Source organism: Saccostrea echinata, unplaced genomic scaffold (assembly GCF_033153115.1).
Source record: "Saccostrea echinata isolate AGI-Se365-2 ecotype Australia unplaced genomic scaffold, CSIRO_AGI_Sech_v1 ptg000035l, whole genome shotgun sequence".
NCBI classification, from domain to species: Eukaryota; Metazoa; Mollusca; class Bivalvia; order Ostreida; family Ostreidae; genus Saccostrea; species Saccostrea echinata.
This window is the reverse complement of record NW_026889784.1, coordinates 1,681,171-1,698,071: the sequence shown is the minus strand read 5'-3', so window position 1 is coordinate 1,698,071 and position 16,901 is coordinate 1,681,171. Positions and strand designations below refer to the sequence as shown.

At 32.3% G+C, this 16,901-nt stretch overlaps 1 protein-coding gene across 1 annotated transcript in view; it reads left to right on the top strand.

Annotated features, from left to right (window-relative positions):
• LOC133199747 (low-density lipoprotein receptor-related protein 6-like) overlaps positions 1-16,901 on the top strand; it is a 314,855-nt gene that overhangs the window by 60,556 nt on the left and 237,398 nt on the right. The window lies entirely within an intron of this gene.

The following is a 16,901-nucleotide window of genomic DNA, read 5'->3' as shown; positions in this document are numbered from 1 at the left end:
GCTAATTGGTTTGAAACAGGGAATAAGTGATTGTATTTTCTATATACATTGATTGAGTGATGCAAAACTTACAAATCCAATTGCCTGAAAATGATTTATTTTGTGCATGAAGACCAATTAGGGAATTTTTAGATGTAAATTTGTGACAGCTAGAATATGAGAAATTGATGATCCACTCTTATTATTAGGGAAAAATCAGGGACTTTATCACTTTAAAATCATCATATTCATTTCATAGGCATAAGATTTTCATGCATTTTGGGAAAGATTTGAAATCCACTAGGTGTGCAGGCTTTAAGAAGGGAAATGGCAGCTATTTACTTGTTATCGCAATGTGACATGTGATGTTGGATGATATATTTTGATGATGTACAGTGATTATTGAATGTTTAGTGTCATCTTCATCACTTTGCCAATGCCAAGTAAGGGTGCATCAAAGATTTCATGAAATCCTTCTGAAATTCTAAAGAAACCTGAAAATGTTCAATCAAATTGGACTTAGTTTTTTTCACCCAAATTCCCTTGTGCACATGAGCACAAGCTAATTGGTTTGAAACAGGGAATAAGTGATTGTATTTTCTATATACATTGATTGAGTGATGCAAAACTTACAAATCCAATTGCCTGAAAATGATTTATTTTGTGCATGAAGACCAATTAGGGAATTTTTAGATGTAAATTTGTGACAGAATATGAGAAATTGATGATCCACTCTTATTATTAGGGAAAAATCAGGGACTTTATCACTTTAAAATCATCATATTCATTTCATAGGCATAAGATTTTCATGCATTTTGGGAATGATTTGAAATCCACTAGGTGTGCAGGCTTTAAGAAGGGAAATGGCAGCTATTTACTTGTTATCGCAATGTGACATATGATGTTGGATGATATATTTTGATGATGTACAGTGATTATTGAATGTTTAGTGTCATCTTCATCACTTTGCCAATGCCAAGTAAGGGTGCATCAAAGATTTCATGAAATCCTTCTGAAATTCTAAAGAAACCTGAAAATGTTCAATCAAATTGGACTTAGTTTTTTTCACCCAAATTCCCTTGTGCACATGAGCACAAGCTAATTGGTTTGAAACAGGGAATAAGTGATTGTATTTTCTATATACATTGATTGAGTGATGCAAAACTTACAAATCCAATTGCCTGAAAATGATTTATTTTGTGCATGAAGACCAATTAGGGAATTTTTAGATGTAAATTTGTGACAGAATATGAGAAATTGATGATCCACTCTTATTATTAGGGAAAAATCAGGGACTTTATAACTTTAAAATCATCATATTCATTTCATAGGCATAAGATTTTCATGCATTTTGGGAAAGATTTGAAATCCACTAGGTGTGCAGGCTTTAAGAAGGGAAATGGCAGCTATTTACTTGTTATCGCAATGTGACATATGATGTTGGATGATATATTTTGATGATGTACAGTGATTATTGAATGTTTAGTGTCATCTTCATCACTTTGCCAATGCCAAGTAAGGGTGCATCAAAGATTTCATGAAATCCTTCTGAAATTCTAAAGAAACCTGAAAATGTTCAATCAAATTGGACTTAGTTTTTTTCACCCAAATTCCCTTGTGCACATGAGCACAAGCTAATTGGTTTGAAACAGGGAATAAGTGATTGTATTTTCTATATACATTGATTGAGTGATGCAAAACTTACAAATCCAATTGCCTGAAAATGATTTATTTTGTGCATGAAGACCAATTAGGGAATTTTTAGATGTAAATTTGTGACAGAATATGAGAAATTGATGATCCACTCTTATTATTAGGGAAAAATCAGGGACTTTATCACTTTAAAATCATCATATTCATTTCATAGGCATAAGATTTTCATGCATTTTGGGAAAGATTTGAAATCCACTAGGTGTGCAGGCTTTAAGAAGGGAAATGGCAGCTATTTACTTGTTATCGCAATGTGACATATGATGTTGGATGATATATTTTGATGATGTACAGTGATTATTGAATGTTTAGTGTCATCTTCATCACTTTGCCAATGCCAAGTAAGGGTGCATCAAAGATTTCATGAAATCCTTCTGAAATTCTAAAGAAACCTGAAAATGTTCAATCAAATTGGACTTAGTTTTTTTCACCCAAATTCCCTTGTGCACATGAGCACAAGCTAATTGGTTTGAAACAGGGAATAAGTAATTGTATTTTCTATATACATTGATTGAGTGATGCAAAACTTACAAATCCAATTGCCTGAAAATGATTTATTTTGTGCATGAAGACCAATTAGGGAATTTTTAGATGTAAATTTGTGACAGAATATGAGAAATTGATGATCCACTCTTATTATTAGGGAAAAATCAGGGACTTTATAACTTTAAAATCATCATATTCATTTCATAGGCATAAGATTTTCATGCATTTTGGGAATGATTTGAAATCCACTAGGTGTGCAGGCTTTAAGAAGGGAAATGGCAGCTATTTACTTGTTATCGCAATGTGACATATGATGTTGGATGATATATTTTGATGATGTACAGTGATTATTGAATGTATAGTGTCATCTTCATCACTTTGCCAATGCCAAGTAAGGGTGCATCAAAGATTTCATGAAATCCTGATGAAATTCTAAAGAAACCTGAAAATGTTCAATCAAATTGGACTTAGTTTTTTTCACCCAAATTCCCTTGTGCACATGAGCACAAGCTAATTGGTTTGAAACAGGGAATAAGTGATTGTATTTTCTATATACATTGATTGAGTGATGCAAAACTTACAAATCCAATTGCCTGAAAATGATTTATTTTGTGCATGAAGACCAATTAGGGAATTTTTAGATGTAAATTTGTGACAGAATATGAGAAATTGATGATCCACTCTTATTATTAGGGAAAAATCAGGGACTTTATAACTTTAAAATCATCATATTCATTTCATAGGCATAAGATTTTCATGCATTTTGGGAAAGATTTGAAATCCACTAGGTGTGCAGGCTTTAAGAAGGGAAATGGCAGCTATTTACTTGTTATCGCAATGTGACATATGATGTTGGATGATATATTTTGATGATGTACAGTGATTATTGAATGTTTAGTGTCATCTTCATCACTTTGCCAATGCCAAGTAAGGGTGCATCAAAGATTTCATGAAATCCTTCTGAAATTCTAAAGAAACCTGAAAATGTTCAATCAAATTGGACTTAGTTTTTTTCACCCAAATTCCCTTGTGCACATGAGCACAAGCTAATTGGTTTGAAACAGGGAATAAGTGATTGTATTTTCTATATACATTGATTGAGTGATGCAAAACTTACAAATCCAATTGCCTGAAAATGATTTATTTTGTGCATGAAGACCAATTAGGGAATTTTTAGATGTAAATTTGTGACAGAATATGAGAAATTGATGATCCACTCTTATTATTAGGGAAAAATCAGGGACTTTATCACTTTAAAATCATCATATTCATTTCATAGGCATAAGATTTTCATGCATTTTGGGAATGATTTGAAATCCACTAGGTGTGCAGGCTTTAAGAAGGGAAATGGCAGCTATTTACTTGTTATCGCAATGTGACATATGATGTTGGATGATATATTTTGATGATGTACAGTGATTATTGAATGTTTAGTGTCATCTTCATCACTTTGCCAATGCCAAGTAAGAGTGCATCAAAGATTTCATGAAATCCTTCTGAAATTCTAAAGAAACCTGAAAATGTTCAATCAAATTGGACTTAGTTTTTTTCACCCAAATTCCCTTGTGCACATGAGCACAAGCTAATTGGTTTGAAACAGGGAATAAGTGATTGTATTTTCTATATACATTGATTGAGTGATGCAAAACTTACAAATCCAATTGCCTGAAAATGATTTATTTTGTGCATGAAGACCAATTAGGGAATTTTTAGATGTAAATTTGTGACAGAATATGAGAAATTGATGATCCACTCTTATTATTAGGGAAAAATCAGGGACTTTATAACTTTAATATCATCATATTCATTTCATAGGCATAAGATTTTCATGCATTTTGGGAAAGATTTGAAATCCACTAGGTGTGCAGGCTTTAAGAAGGGAAATGGCAGCTATTTACTTGTTATCGCAATGTGACATATGATGTTGGATGATATATTTTGATGATGTACAGTGATTATTGAATGTTTAGTGTCATCTTCATCACTTTGCCAATGCCAAGTAAGGGTGCATCAAAGATGTCATGAAATCCCTCTGAAATTCTAAAGAAACCTGAAAATGTTCAATCAAATTGGACTTAGTTTTTTTCACCCAAATTCCCTTGTGCACATGAGCACAAGCTAATTGGTTTGAAACAGGGAATAAGTGATTGTATTTTCTATATACATTGATTGAGTGATGCAAAACCTACAAATCCAATTGCCTGAAAATGATTTATTTTGTGCATGAAGACCAATTAGGGAATTTTTAGATGTAAATTTGTGACAGAATATGAGAAATTGATGATCCACTCTTATTATTAGGGAAAAATCAGGGACTTTATCACTTTAAAATCATCATATTCATTTCATAGGCATAAGATTTTCATGCATTTTGGGAATGATTTGAAATCCACTAGGTGTGCAGGCTTTAAGAAGGGAAATGGCAGCTATTTACTTGTTATCGCAATGTGACATATGATGTTGGATGATATATTTTGATGATGTACAGTGATTATTGAATGTTTAGTGTCATCTTCATCACTTTGCCAATGCCAAGTAAGGGTGCATCAAAGATTTCATGAAATCCTTCTGAAATTCTAAAGAAACCTGAAAATGTTCAATCAAATTGGACTTAGTTTTTTTCACCCAAATTTCCTTGTGCACATGAGCACAAGCTAATTGGTTTGAAACAGGGAATAAGTGATTGTATTTTCTATATACATTGATTGAGTGATGCAAAACTTACAAATCCAATTGCCTGAAAATGATTTATTTTGTGCATGAAGACCAATTAGGGAATTTTTAGATGTAAATTTGTGACAGAATATGAGAAATTGATGATCCACTCTTATTATTAGGGAAAAATCAGGGACTTTATAACTTTAAAATCATCATATTCATTTCATAGGCATAAGATTTTCATGCATTTTGGGAATGATTTGAAATCCACTAGGTGTGCAGGCTTTAAGAAGGGAAATGGCAGCTATTTACTTGTTATCGCAATGTGACATATGATGTTGGATGATATATTTTGATGATGTACAGTGATTATTGAATGTTTAGTGTCATCTTCATCACTTTGCCAATGCCAAGTAAGGGTGCATCAAAGATTTCATGAAATCCTTCTGAAATTCTAAAGAAACCTGAAAATGTTCAATCAAATTGGACTTAGTTTTTTTCACCCAAATTCCCTTGTGCACATGAGCACAAGCTAATTGGTTTGAAACAGGGAATAAGTGATTGTATTTTCTATATACATTGATTGAGTGATGCAAAACTTACAAATCCAATTGCCTGAAAATGATTTATTTTGTGCATGAAGACCAATTAGGGAATTTTTAGATGTAAATTTGTGACAGAATATGAGAAATTGATGATCCACTCTTATTATTAGGGAAAAATCAGGGATTTTATCACTTTAAAATCATCATATTCATTTCATAGGCATAAGATTTTCATGCATTTTGGGAATGATTTGAAATCCACTAGGTGTGCAGGCTTTAAGAAGGGAAATGGCAGCTATTTACTTGTTATCGCAATGTGACATGTGATGTTGGATGATATATTTTGATGATGTACAGTGATTATTGAATGTTTAGTGTCATCTTCATCACTTTGCCAATGCCAAGTAAGGGTGCATCAAAGATTTCATGAAATCCTTCTGAAATTCTAAAGAAACCTGAAAATGTTCAATCAAATTGGACTTAGTTTTTTTCACCCAAATTCCCTTGTGCACATGAGCACAAGCTAATTGGTTTGAAACAGGGAATAAGTGATTGTATTTTCTATATACATTGATTGAGTGATGCAAAACCTACAAATCCAATTGCCTGAAAATGATTTATTTTGTGCATGAAGACCAATTAGGGAATTTTTAGATGTAAATTTGTGACAGAATATGAGAAATTGATGATCCACTCTTATTATTAGGGAAAAATCAGGGACTTTATCACTTTAAAATCATCATATTCATTTCATAGGCATAAGATTTTCATGCATTTTGGGAATGATTTGAAATCCACTAGGTGTGCAGGCTTTAAGAAGGGAAATGGCAGCTATTTACTTGTTATTGCAATGTGACATGTGATGTTGGATGATATATTTTGATGATGTACAGTGATTATTGAATGTTTAGTGTCATCTTCATCACTTTGCCAATGCCAAGTAAGGGTGCATCAAAGATTTCATGAAATCCTTCTGAAATTCTAAAGAAACCTGAAAATGTTCAATCAAATTGGACTTAGTTTTTTTCACCCAAATTCCCTTGTGCACATGAGCACAAGCTAATTGGTTTGAAACAGGGAATAAGTGATTGTATTTTCTATATACATTGATTGAGTGATGCAAAACTTACAAATCCAATTGCCTGAAAATGATTTATTTTGTGCATGAAGACCAATTAGGGAATTTTTAGATGTAAATTTGTGACAGAATATGAGAAATTGATGATCCACTCTTATTATTAGGGAAAAATCAGGGACTTTATAACTTTAAAATCATCATATTCATTTCATAGGCATAAGATTTTCATGCATTTTGGGAATGATTTGAAATCCACTAGGTGTGCAGGCTTTAAGAAGGGAAATGGCAGCTATTTACTTGTTATCGCAATGTGACATATGATGTTGGATGATATATTTTGATGATGTACAGTGATTATTGAATGTTTAGTGTCATCTTCATCACTTTGCCAATGCCAAGTAAGGGTGCATCAAAGATTTCATGAAATCCTTCTGAAATTCTAAAGAAACCTGAAAATGTTCAATCAAATTGGACTTAGTTTTTTTCACCCAAATTCCCTTGTGCACATGAGCACAAGTTAATTGGTTTGAAACAGGGAATAAGTGATTGTATTTTCTATATACATTGATTGAGTGATGCAAAACTTACAAATCCAATTGCCTGAAAATGATTTATTTTGTGCATGAAGACCAATTAGGGAATTTTTAGATGTAAATTTGTGACAGAATATGAGAAATTGATGATCCACTCTTATTATTAGGGAAAAATCAGGGACTTTATAACTTTAAAATCATCATATTCATTTCATAGGCATAAGATTTTCATGCATTTTGGGAATGATTTGAAATCCACTAGGTGTGCAGGCTTTAAGAAGGGAAATGGCAGCTATTTACTTGTTATCGCAATGTGACATGTGATGTTGGATGATATATTTTGATGATGTACAGTGATTATTGAATGTTTAGTGTCATCTTCATCACTTTGCCAATGCCAAGTAAGGGTGCATCAAAGATTTCATGAAATCCTGATGAAATTCTAAAGAAACCTGAAAATGTTCAATCAAATTGGACTTAGTTTTTTTCACCCAAATTCCCTTGTGCACATGAGCACAAGCTAATTGGTTTGAAACAGGGAATAAGTGATTGTATTTTCTATATACATTGATTGAGTGATGCAAAACTTACAAATCCAATTGCCTGAAAATGATTTATTTTGTGCATGAAGACCAATTAGGGAATTTTTAGATGTAAATTTGTGACAGAATATGAGAAATTGATGATCCACTCTTATTATTAGGGAAAAATCAGGGACTTTATCACTTTAAAATCATCATATTCATTTCATAGGCATAAGATTTTCATGCATTTTGGGAATGATTTGAAATCCACTAGGTGTGCAGGCTTTAAGAAGGGAAATGGCAGCTATTTACTTGTTATTGCAATGTGACATGTGATGTTGGATGATATATTTTGATGATGTACAGTGATTATTGAATGTTTAGTGTCATCTTCATCACTTTGCCAATGCCAAGTAAGGGTGCATCAAAGATTTCATGAAATCCTTCTGAAATTCTAAAGAAACCTGAAAATGTTCAATCAAATTGGACTTAGTTTTTTTCACCCAAATTCCCTTGTGCACATGAGCACAAGCTAATTGGTTTGAAACAGGGAATAAGTGATTGTATTTTCTATATACATTGATTGAGTGATGCAAAACTTACAAATCCAATTGCCTGAAAATGATTTATTTTGTGCATGAAGACCAATTAGGGAATTTTTAGATGTAAATTTGTGACAGAATATGAGAAATTGATGATCCACTCTTATTATTAGGGAAAAATCAGGGACTTTATAACTTTAAAATCATCATATTCATTTCATAGGCATAAGATTTTCATGCATTTTGGGAATGATTTGAAATCCACTAGGTGTGCAGGCTTTAAGAAGGGAAATGGCAGCTATTTACTTGTTATCGCAATGTGACATATGATGTTGGATGATATATTTTGATGATGTACAGTGATTATTGAATGTATAGTGTCATCTTCATCACTTTGCCAATGCCAAGTAAGGGTGCATCAAAGATTTCATGAAATCCTGATGAAATTCTAAAGAAACCTGAAAATGTTCAATCAAATTGGACTTAGTTTTTTTCACCCAAATTCCCTTGTGCACATGAGCACAAGCTAATTGGTTTGAAACAGGGAATAAGTGATTGTATTTTCTATATACATTGATTGAGTGATGCAAAACTTACAAATCCAATTGCCTGAAAATGATTTATTTTGTGCATGAAGACCAATTAGGGAATTTTTAGATGTAAATTTGTGACAGAATATGAGAAATTGATGATCCACTCTTATTATTAGGGAAAAATCAGGGACTTTATCACTTTAAAATCATCATATTCATTTCATAGGCATAAGATTTTCATGCATTTTGGGAATGATTTGAAATCCACTAGGTGTGCAGGCTTTAAGAAGGGAAATGGCAGCTATTTACTTGTTATCGCAATGTGACATGTGATGTTGGATGATATATTTTGATGATGTACAGTGATTATTGAATGTTTAGTGTCATCTTCATCACTTTGCCAATGCCAAGTAAGGGTGCATCAAAGATTTCATGAAATCCTTCTGAAATTCTAAAGAAACCTGAAAATGTTCAATCAAATTGGACTTAGTTTTTTTCACCCAAATTCCCTTGTGCACATGAGCACAAGCTAATTGGTTTGAAACAGGGAATAAGTGATTGTATTTTCTATATACATTGATTGAGTGATGCAAAACTTACAAATCCAATTGCCTGAAAATGATTTATTTTGTGCATGAAGACCAATTAGGGAATTTTTAGATGTAAATTTGTGACAGAATATGAGAAATTGATGATCCACTCTTATTATTAGGGAAAAATCAGGGACTTTATAACTTTAAAATCATCATATTCATTTCATAGGCATAAGATTTTCATGCATTTTGGGAATGATTTGAAATCCACTAGGTGTGCAGGCTTTAAGAAGGGAAATGGCAGCTATTTACTTGTTATTGCAATGTGACATATGATGTTGGATGATATATTTTGATGATGTACAGTGATTATTGAATGTTTAGTGTCATCTTCATCACTTTGCCAATGCCAAGTAAGGGTGCATCAAAGATTTCATGAAATCCTTCTGAAATTCTAAAGAAACCTGAAAATGTTCAATCAAATTGGACTTAGTTTTTTTCACCCAAATTCCCTTGTGCACATGAGCACAAGCTAATTGGTTTGAAACAGGGAATAAGTGATTGTATTTTCTATATACATTGATTGAGTGATGCAAAACTTACAAATCCAATTGCCTGAAAATGATTTATTTTGTGCATGAAGACCAATTAGGGAATTTTTAGATGTAAATTTGTGACAGAATATGAGAAATTGATGATCCACTCTTATTATTAGGGAAAAATCAGGGACTTTATAACTTTAAAATCATCATATTCATTTCATAGGCATAAGATTTTCATGCATTTTGGGAATGATTTGAAATCCACTAGGTGTGCAGGCTTTAAGAAGGGAAATGGCAGCTATTTACTTGTTATCGCAATGTGACATATGATGTTGGATGATATATTTTGATGATGTACAGTGATTATTGAATGTTTAGTGTCATCTTCATCACTTTGCCAATGCCAAGTAAGGGTGCATCAAAGATTTCATGAAATCCTTCTGAAATTCTAAAGAAACCTGAAAATGTTCAATCAAATTGGACTTAGTTTTTTTCACCCAAATTCCCTTGTGCACATGAGCACAAGCTAATTGGTTTGAAACAGGGAATAAGTGATTGTATTTTCTATATACATTGATTGAGTGATGCAAAACTTACAAATCCAATTGCCTGAAAATGATTTATTTTGTGCATGAAGACCAATTAGGGAATTTTTAGGTGTAAATTTGTGACAGAATATGAGAAATTGATGATCCACTCTTATTATTAGGGAAAAATCAGGGACTTTATAACTTTAAAATCATCATATTCATTTCATAGGCATAAGATTTTCATGCATTTTGGGAATGATTTGAAATCCACTAGGTGTGCAGGCTTTAAGAAGGGAAATGGCAGCTATTTACTTGTTATTGCAATGTGACATATGATGTTGGATGATATATTTTGATGATGTACAGTGATTATTGAATGTTTAGTGTCATCTTCATCACTTTGCCAATGCCAAGTAAGGGTGCATCAAAGATTTCATGAAATCCTTCTGAAATTCTAAAGAAACCTGAAAATGTTCAATCAAATTGGACTTAGTTTTTTTCACCCAAATTCCCTTGTGCACATGAGCACAAGCTAATTGGTTTGAAACAGGGAATAAGTGATTGTATTTTCTATATACATTGATTGAGTGATGCAAAACTTACAAATCCAATTGCCTGAAAATGATTTATTTTGTGCATGAAGACCAATTAGGGAATTTTTAGATGTAAATTTGTGACAGAATATGAGAAATTGATGATCCACTCTTATTATTAGGGAAAAATCAGGGACTTTATAACTTTAAAATCATCATATTCATTTCATAGGCATAAGATTTTCATGCATTTTGGGAATGATTTGAAATCCACTAGGTGTGCAGGCTTTAAGAAGGGAAATGGCAGCTATTTACTTGTTATCGCAATGTGACATATGATGTTGGATGATATATTTTGATGATGTACAGTGATTATTGAATGTATAGTGTCATCTTCATCACTTTGCCAATGCCAAGTAAGGGTGCATCAAAGATTTCATGAAATCCTGATGAAATTCTAAAGAAACCTGAAAATGTTCAATCAAATTGGACTTAGTTTTTTTCACCCAAATTCCCTTGTGCACATGAGCACAAGCTAATTGGTTTGAAACAGGGAATAAGTGATTGTATTTTCTATATACATTGATTGAGTGATGCAAAACTTACAAATCCAATTGCCTGAAAATGATTTATTTTGTGCATGAAGACCAATTAGGGAATTTTTAGATGTAAATTTGTGACAGAATATGAGAAATTGATGATCCACTCTTATTATTAGGGAAAAATCAGGGACTTTATAACTTTAAAATCATCATATTCATTTCATAGGCATAAGATTTTCATGCATTTTGGGAATGATTTGAAATCCACTAGGTGTGCAGGCTTTAAGAAGGGAAATGGCAGCTATTTACTTGTTATCGCAATGTGACATGTGATGTTGGATGATATATTTTGATGATGTACAGTGATTATTGAATGTTTAGTGTCATCTTCATCACTTTGCCAATGCCAAGTAAGGGTGCATCAAAGATTTCATGAAATCCTTCTGAAATTCTAAAGAAACCTGAAAATGTTCAATCAAATTGGACTTAGTTTTTTTCACCCAAATTCCCTTGTGCACATGAGCACAAGCTAATTGGTTTGAAACAGGGAATAAGTGATTGTATTTTCTATATACATTGATTGAGTGATGCAAAACTTACAAATCCAATTGCCTGAAAATGATTTATTTTGTGCATGAAGACCAATTAGGGAATTTTTAGATGTAAATTTGTGACAGAATATGAGAAATTGATGATCCACTCTTATTATTAGGGAAAAATCAGGGACTTTATAACTTTAAAATCATCATATTCATTTCATAGGCATAAGATTTTCATGCATTTTGGGAATGATTTGAAATCCACTAGGTGTGCAGGCTTTAAGAAGGGAAATGGCAGCTATTTACTTGTTATTGCAATGTGACATATGATGTTGGATGATATATTTTGATGATGTACAGTGATTATTGAATGTTTAGTGTCATCTTCATCACTTTGCCAATGCCAAGTAAGGGTGCATCAAAGATTTCATGAAATCCTTCTGAAATTCTAAAGAAACCTGAAAATGTTCAATCAAATTGGACTTAGTTTTTTTCACCCAAATTCCCTTGTGCACATGAGCACAAGCTAATTGGTTTGAAACAGGGAATAAGTGATTGTATTTTCTATATACATTGATTGAGTGATGCAAAACTTACAAATCCAATTGCCTGAAAATGATTTATTTTGTGCATGAAGACCAATTAGGGAATTTTTAGATGTAAATTTGTGACAGAATATGAGAAATTGATGATCCACTCTTATTATTAGGGAAAAATCAGGGACTTTATAACTTTAAAATCATCATATTCATTTCATAGGCATAAGATTTTCATGCATTTTGGGAATGATTTGAAATCCACTAGGTGTGCAGGCTTTAAGAAGGGAAATGGCAGCTATTTACTTGTTATCGCAATGTGACATATGATGTTGGATGATATATTTTGATGATGTACAGTGATTATTGAATGTTTAGTGTCATCTTCATCACTTTGCCAATGCCAAGTAAGGGTGCATCAAAGATTTCATGAAATCCTGATGAAATTCTAAAGAAACCTGAAAATGTTCAATCAAATTGGACTTAGTTTTTTTCACCCAAATTCCCTTGTGCACATGAGCACAAGCTAATTGGTTTGAAACAGGGAATAAGTGATTGTATTTTCTATATACATTGATTGAGTGATGCAAAACTTACAAATCCAATTGCCTGAAAATGATTTATTTTGTGCATGAAGACCAATTAGGGAATTTTTAGGTGTAAATTTGTGACAGAATATGAGAAATTGATGATCCACTCTTATTATTAGGGAAAAATCAGGGACTTTATAACTTTAAAATCATCATATTCATTTCATAGGCATAAGATTTTCATGCATTTTGGGAATGATTTGAAATCCACTAGGTGTGCAGGCTTTAAGAAGGGAAATGGCAGCTATTTACTTGTTATTGCAATGTGACATATGATGTTGGATGATATATTTTGATGATGTACAGTGATTATTGAATGTTTAGTGTCATCTTCATCACTTTGCCAATGCCAAGTAAGGGTGCATCAAAGATTTCATGAAATCCTTCTGAAATTCTAAAGAAACCTGAAAATGTTCAATCAAATTGGACTTAGTTTTTTTCACCCAAATTCCCTTGTGCACATGAGCACAAGCTAATTGGTTTGAAACAGGGAATAAGTGATTGTATTTTCTATATACATTGATTGAGTGATGCAAAACTTACAAATCCAATTGCCTGAAAATGATTTATTTTGTGCATGAAGACCAATTAGGGAATTTTTAGATGTAAATTTGTGACAGAATATGAGAAATTGATGATCCACTCTTATTATTAGGGAAAAATCAGGGACTTTATAACTTTAAAATCATCATATTCATTTCATAGGCATAAGATTTTCATGCATTTTGGGAATGATTTGAAATCCACTAGGTGTGCAGGCTTTAAGAAGGGAAATGGCAGCTATTTACTTGTTATCGCAATGTGACATGTGATGTTGGATGATATATTTTGATGATGTACAGTGATTATTGAATGTTTAGTGTCATCTTCATCACTTTGCCAATGCCAAGTAAGGGTGCATCAAAGATTTCATGAAATCCTTCTGAAATTCTAAAGAAACCTGAAAATGTTCAATCAAATTGGACTTAGTTTTTTTCACCCAAATTCCCTTGTGCACATGAGCACAAGCTAATTGGTTTGAAACAGGGAATAAGTGATTGTATTTTCTATATACATTGATTGAGTGATGCAAAACTTACAAATCCAATTGCCTGAAAATGATTTATTTTGTGCATGAAGACCAATTAGGGAATTTTTAGATGTAAATTTGTGACAGAATATGAGAAATTGATGATCCACTCTTATTATTAGGGAAAAATCAGGGACTTTATCACTTTAAAATCATCATATTCATTTCATAGGCATAAGATTTTCATGCATTTTGGGAATGATTTGAAATCCACTAGGTGTGCAGGCTTTAAGAAGGGAAATGGCAGCTATTTACTTGTTATTGCAATGTGACATGTGATGTTGGATGATATATTTTGATGATGTACAGTGATTATTGAATGTTTAGTGTCATCTTCATCACTTTGCCAATGCCAAGTAAGGGTGCATCAAAGATTTCATGAAATCCTTCTGAAATTCTAAAGAAACCTGAAAATGTTCAATCAAATTGGACTTAGTTTTTTTCACCCAAATTCCCTTGTGCACATGAGCACAAGCTAATTGGTTTGAAACAGGGAATAAGTGATTGTATTTTCTATATACATTGATTGAGTGATGCAAAACTTACAAATCCAATTGCCTGAAAATGATTTATTTTGTGCATGAAGACCAATTAGGGAATTTTTAGATGTAAATTTGTGACAGAATATGAGAAATTGATGATCCACTCTTATTATTAGGGAAAAATCAGGGACTTTATCACTTTAAAATCATCATATTCATTTCATAGGCATAAGATTTTCATGCATTTTGGGAATGATTTGAAATCCACTAGGTGTGCAGGCTTTAAGAAGGGAAATGGCAGCTATTTACTTGTTATCGCAATGTGACATATGATGTTGGATGATATATTTTGATGATGTACAGTGATTATTGAATGTATAGTGTCATCTTCATCACTTTGCCAATGCCAAGTAAGGGTGCATCAAAGATTTCATGAAATCCTGATGAAATTCTAAAGAAACCTGAAAATGTTCAATCAAATTGGACTTAGTTTTTTTCACCCAAATTCCCTTGTGCACATGAGCACAAGCTAATTGGTTTGAAACAGGGAATAAGTGATTGTATTTTCTATATACATTGATTGAGTGATGCAAAACTTACAAATCCAATTGCCTGAAAATGATTTATTTTGTGCATGAAGACCAATTAGGGAATTTTTAGATGTAAATTTGTGACAGAATATGAGAAATTGATGATCCACTCTTATTATTAGGGAAAAATCAGGGACTTTATAACTTTAAAATCATCATATTCATTTCATAGGCATAAGATTTTCATGCATTTTGGGAATGATTTGAAATCCACTAGGTGTGCAGGCTTTAAGAAGGGAAATGGCAGCTATTTACTTGTTATCGCAATGTGACATGTGATGTTGGATGATATATTTTGATGATGTACAGTGATTATTGAATGTTTAGTGTCATCTTCATCACTTTGCCAATGCCAAGTAAGGGTGCATCAAAGATTTCATGAAATCCTGATGAAATTCTAAAGAAACCTGAAAATGTTCAATCAAATTGGACTTAGTTTTTTTCACCCAAATTCCCTTGTGCACATGAGCACAAGCTAATTGGTTTGAAACAGGGAATAAGTGATTGTATTTTCTATATACATTGATTGAGTGATGCAAAACCTACAAATCCAATTGCCTGAAAATGATTTATTTTGTGCATGAAGACCAATTAGGGAATTTTTAGATTTAAATTTGTGACAGAATATGAGAAATTGATGATCCACTCTTATTATTAGGGAAAAATCAGGGACTTTATAACTTTAAAATCATCATATTCATTTCATAGGCATAAGATTTTCATGCATTTTGGGAATGATTTGAAATCCACTAGGTGTGCAGGCTTTAAGAAGGGAAATGGCAGCTATTTACTTGTTATCGCAATGTGACATATGATGTTGGATGATATATTTTGATGATGTACAGTGATTTTTAGATGTAAATTTGTGACAGAATATGAGAAATTGATGATCCACTCTTATTATTAGGGAAAAATCAGGGACTTTATTACTTCAAAATCATCATATTCATTCCATAGCTATAAGATTTTCATGCATTTTGGGAATGATTTGAAATCCACTTGGTGTGCATGCTTTAAATAGGGAAATGGCAGCTTATTTTATGATGTACATTGATTATTGAATGATTCTATAAATTAATTATAATAAATATTCATGTCTAGATATGAAATGTTAGAAGTACTAAAGATTTACTAAATCGATTCACTCTGCTTGTTTGTAATTGTATATTATATAATATGTTAATGCCCCTTAGCTCCCTGATATGGTAATAAATGCTATTCTATTCACATTAAGATATATATTTCTTCTTTTTGGAGCCCCCCCCCCCCCCTTCCCGAAAAGAAGAATTAGGCAAAACTTTGCTAGCTAACGTGCGGTTTCGTCGTATTTCAGAATTTCTGCACAAGTTGTAAATTGATACAGTAATTCCGCATTCCTACGCAGAAAACTTTGTTAAAAAGCAGGGCAATGTAGGTCAAAAAACCTGTTTTTCCCGACGTAGCAAAGTCTGGAATTCAGAAGTGTAAACGAGAGGCTCACTGGGGGTCTTGATGTGTCAACGTATGTAAGTTCTTTTGAGAAAAATGTGTGGGGCACAGTTGGAAGGAATTCTAATAAATAAATAGTATAAAATACAAGGTGATTTTTTTTTTAAAATAATTTAGTTTCCAAATATAAACTATAAATCATAGCATATTTTATAGATTTTATAGAATAGGGAATCCGTGTACTTTATTATCTGTGTTGTTTACCTTTATTTTCATTCTTTGAAATGTAGTGCATCCAGACATATAGCCAGTTATTCCATTTTTTGTTGGTATAATTATGCTTCAAATTATGTAAGAAAAGTCCCCCTCCCCTTAGAAATAATAAAAGACGAAATTATT